Here is a 4590-nt window from a genome sequence, read left to right as displayed (position 1 = left end):
CTGGTGCGCACCAAGGAGCGCTCTGAAGTGTGCTCCAAGGTGCGGCGTGCACGAAGTCGGAGCCCGGTTTGCCCCGGGTGTGCACCTCGGGTGCGCACCTCGCGTGCACCTTCGCTGCGGTGGGCACCTTGGCTGGGTTGCGCGCCTTGGTGGGCACCATGCAGTGCACGAAGTCGGAGCCCGGATTGCCCCGGGCGCGCACCTCCGCCAGGGTGGGCACCTTGGTGCGCACAACTTGCCTGGGCTGCGCACCAGGAAGGGCTCAAGATGGCACCCGCGTTCCGTTTTTTTCACTATCTTTCAGAACGGAAATTTTAAAATCTCGTTTTTTTTTGCCTTTTCTGGAAATTAGTGAAGGCAGCGCATCAAAGGTGCGCAACGCTGGTGCGAACCTGGGAGCGCTCCGATGTGTGCTCCAAGGTGCGGCGTGCACGAAGTCGGACCCCGGTTTGCCCCGGGTGCGCACCTCGCGTGCACCTTGGTGCGCACACCTTGGCTGGGTTGCGCGCCCTGGTGGGCACCATGGTGCGCACCAAGGAGCGCTCCGAAGTGTGCTCCAAGGTGCGGCGTGCACGAAGTCGGAGCCCGGTTTGCCCCGGGTGCGCACCTCGCGTGCACCTTCGCCGCGGTGGGCACCATGGCGTGCACGAAGTCGGAGCCCGGTTTGCCCCGGGTGCGCACCTCGCGTGCACCTTCGCCGGGGTGGGCACCTTGGTGTGCAGACCTTGGCTGGGTTGCGCGCCCTGGTGGGCACCATGGTGCGCACCAAGGAGCGCTCCGAAGTGTGCTCCAAGGTGCGGCCTGCACGAAGTCGGAGCCCGGTTTGCCCCGCGTGTGCACCTCGGGTGGGCACCTTGGTGCGCATGCCTTGCCTGGGCTGCGCACCAGGGCGGGCTCAAGATGGCACCCGCGTTCCTTTTTTTTCACTATCTTTCAAAACGGAAATTTTAAAATCTCATTTTTGTTTGCCTTTTTCTGGAAATTAGTGAAGGCAGCGCATCAAAGGTGCGCACCTCGCTGCCCACCACGGTGCGCAACGCCGGTGGGCACCCGGGAGTGCTTCGAAGTGTGCTCCAAGGTGCTGCGTGCACGTTGTCGGAGCCCGGTTTGCCCCGGGTGCGCACCTCGCGTGCACCTTCGTCGGGGTGGGCACCTTGGCTGGGTTTGCCCCGGCTGCGCTCCGAAGCGGGGTTATTGGAGCGCCGCCTCTTTTTTTGTCGGAGCGTTTGGTGGGGTTTCTCGCATTGGCTCTTCCGAGGCCCGGTTGCCACCCTGGCGCGCACGAAGTCGGAAGTAGGGTTAATTGCCCGGGTGCGCACCTTTGCCAGGGTGGGCACCTTACCTGGGCTGCGCACCAGGGCGGGCTCAAGATGGCACGCGCGTTCCGTTTTTTTCACTATCTTTCAAAACGGAAATTTTAAAATCTCCTTTTTTTTTTGCCTTTTCTGGAAATTAGTGAAGGCAGCGCATCAAAGGTGCGCACCTCGCTGCCCACCTTGGTGTGCTCTGAGGTGCGCACCCGGGAGCGCTACGAAGTGTGCTCCAAGGTGCGGCGTGCACGTTGTCGGAGCCCGGTTTGCCCCGGGTGCGCACCTCGCCTGCACCTTGGCCGGGGTGGGCACCTTGGCTGGGTTTGCCCAGGGTGCGCTCCGAAGCGGGGTTACTGGAGCGCCCCCTCTTTTTTTGTCAGAGCGTTTGGTGGGGTTTCTCGCATTGGCTCTTCCCAGGCCCGGTTGTTGGGTGCGCTCCCACCCTGGCGCGCGCGAAGTTGGAAGTTGGGTTAATTGCCCGGGCGCGCACCTTCGCCAGGGTGGGCACCTTGGTGCGCACACCTTGGCTGGGCTGCGCACCAGGGCGGGCTCAAGATGGCACCAGCATTCCCTTTTTCTCACTATCTTTCAAAACGGAAATTTTAAAATCTCGTTTTTTTTTTGCCTTTTATGGAAATTAGTGAAGGCATCGCATCAAAGGTGCGCACCTCGCTGCCCACCTTGGTGTGCTCCGAGGTGCCCACCACGGTGCGCAACGCCGGTGCGAACCCGGGAGCGCCCCGATGTGTGCTCCAAGGTGCGGCGTGCACGAAGTCGGACCCCGGTTTGCCCCGGGTGCGCACCTCGCGTGCACCTTGGTGCGCACACCTTGGCTGGGTTGCGCGGCCTGGTGGGCACCATGGTGCGCACCAAGGAGCGCTCCGAAGTGTGCTCCAAGGTGCGGCGTGCACGAAGTCGGAGCCCGGTTTGCCCCGGGTACGCACCTCGCGTGCACCTTCGCCGGGGTGGGCACCTCGGCTGGGTTGCGCGCCCTGGTGCGCACCAAGGAGCGCTCCGAAGTGTGCTCCAAGGTGCGGCGTGCACGAAGTCGGAGCCCGGTTTGCCCCGGGTGCGCACCTTCGCCGCGGTGCGCACCATGGCGTGCACGAAGTCGGAGCCCGGTTTGCCCCGGGTGCGCACCTCGCGTGCACCTTCGGCGGGGTTGCGCGCCCTGGTGGGCACCATGGTGCGCACCAAGGAGCGCTCCGAAGTGTGCTCCAAGGTGCGGCGTGCACGAAGTCGGAGCCCGGTTTGCCCCGGGTGCGCACCTCGCGTGCACCTTCGGCGGGGTTGCGCGCCCTGGTGGGCACCATGGTGCGCACCAAGGAGCGCTCCGAAGTGTGCTCCAAGGTGCGGCGTGCACGAAGTCGGAGCCCGGTTTGCCCCGGGTGCGCACCTCGCGTGCACCTTCGCCGCGGTGGGCACCATGGCGTGCACGAAGTCGGAGCCCGGTTTGCCCCGGGTGCGCACCTCGCGTGCACCTTCGCCGGGGTGGGCACCTCGGCTGGGTTGCGCGCCCTGGTGCGCACCAAGGAGCGCTCCGAAGTGTGCTCCAAGGTGCGGCGTGCACGAAGTCGGAGCCCGGTTTGCCCCGGGTGCGCACCTCGCGTGCACCTTCGCCAGGGTGGGCACCTCGGTGCGCACACCTTCTCAATGTTTTCTTGCCTTTTCTGGAAATTGGTGAAGGTAGCGCATCAAAGGTGCGCACCTCGGTGTGCTCCGAGGTGCGAACCCGAGAGCGCTCCGAGGTGCCCACGAAGTCGAAAGTCGGGTTAATTGCATTGTTTTCCCCGGGTGCGCTCCGAGGTGCGCAACATCGGCGCGCACCAAGGAGGGCTCCGAAGTGTGCTCCAAGGTGCGCACGATGGCGTGCACCTCTGGTGCGCACGATTCGGAGCTCGGTTTGACCGGGGTGCGCACACCTTGGCTGGGTTGCGCACCTTTTGTGCGCTCCAAGGTGCGCACGAAGTCGGAGCTCGGTTTGCCCCGGGTGCGCACCTTCGCCAGGGTGCGCACCTTGATGCGCACGCCTTGGCTGGGCTGCGCACCTTGGTGGGCGCCATGGTGCGCACCTTTCGTGCGCTCCAAGGTGCGCACGAAGTCGGAGCTCGGTTTGCCCCGGGTGCGCACCTTGGTGGGCGCCATGGTGCACTCCGAGGTGCCCAAGATTGGTGCGCACCAAGGAGCGCTCCGAAGTGCGCTCCAAGGTGCGCGCGAAGTCGAAAGTTGGGTTAATTGTCCGGTTTGCCTCGGGTGCGCACCTTGCGTGCACCTTCGCCAGGGTGGGCGCCTTGGTGCGCACACCTTGGCTGGGCTGCGCACACCTTGGCACCCGCGTTTCCTTCATTTTAAATTTTTTTTTTTTACAATCTCTCAAGTGGGAAATTCTATAATCTCAACTTTTTTTGCCTTTTCAGGAAACTTTTGAATGGAGCGCATCATTGGTGCGCTCCGAAGTGTGCTCCAAAGCTCTCTCCAGCTGCGTGCACCTGCCCCGGCCGCGCACCCGGCCCCGCCCAGCTTCGCTCACCTGTCCCGGGCGTCTGGTGCGGAACCTTAGAGTAAGAAACATCACCGTGCACCTTGGCCAACGTGCGCGACTCGACCGAGCGCGCACTGGCCGAGGTGCACACCGATTTCACCTGGGTGCGCGCGCAGCACCTCGGGCGCACCGGGGTGCGCGCACAACGCCCGGGTTGCACCGTGGCCTGTGTGCTCGGGGTGCCTCGGGTGCGCGCTCGGTGTCGCCCCCGCGCGCGCGGTAGTGCGGGCAGCGCACCCCGGCCCGGCCCGGCCCCGACGAGAACGCAAACGGGCAAAAGGTTTATTCAAATAGCATTGCGACGCCCGGCGAAAAACTAAAAAAGGGTGCAACACCGGGACTTCCCGGGAGGTCACCCATCCCAGTACTACTCCGGCCCAAGCGCGCTTAACTGCGGAGTTCTGATGGGATCCGGTGCACTAATGCTGGTATGATCGCACCCGTTATGAGCTTGTCGCAGTGTGTACTTAGCAAACCGCGACCCACGTGCGAATCCACCCCGGCCACCCACCCCCGTCGAGGTGCACACCCTCCCTCGCGAAGTGCGCCCCGTTCGCCAAGTGTGAGCCCTGCCCGGGTGCGCGCACCTTGCTAGGGCGTCGGGTGTGCACCCGGCCCGGCCTACGTGCGTGCACCTGGAGGGGGCGTCGTGTGCGTGCAGTGTCCCGTCTGCAACGCGGTGCCCACACACCACCTCGGGCGCAACGACCTGCGCTCACATGTGGGCCGAGTGCACCT

General features: G+C 64.5%; 1 non-coding gene across 1 annotated transcript; it reads right to left on the bottom strand.

Moving 5' to 3' along the window:
- Positions 1-4175: 4175 nt before the first annotated feature.
- LOC131861354 (5S ribosomal RNA) lies at positions 4176-4294 on the bottom strand. Its single transcript, XR_009360429.1, has one exon. It is a non-coding gene; the product is annotated as a 5S ribosomal RNA (ribosomal RNA).
- Between the last annotated feature and the right edge of the window lie 296 nt (positions 4295-4590).

This window comes from Cryptomeria japonica, unplaced genomic scaffold (genome assembly GCF_030272615.1).
Source record: "Cryptomeria japonica unplaced genomic scaffold, Sugi_1.0 HiC_scaffold_24, whole genome shotgun sequence".
Classification (NCBI taxonomy): Eukaryota; Viridiplantae; Streptophyta; class Pinopsida; order Cupressales; family Cupressaceae; genus Cryptomeria; species Cryptomeria japonica.
Note: the sequence above shows the minus strand (reverse complement) of the source record. Positions and strands in the feature narration are given on the sequence as shown.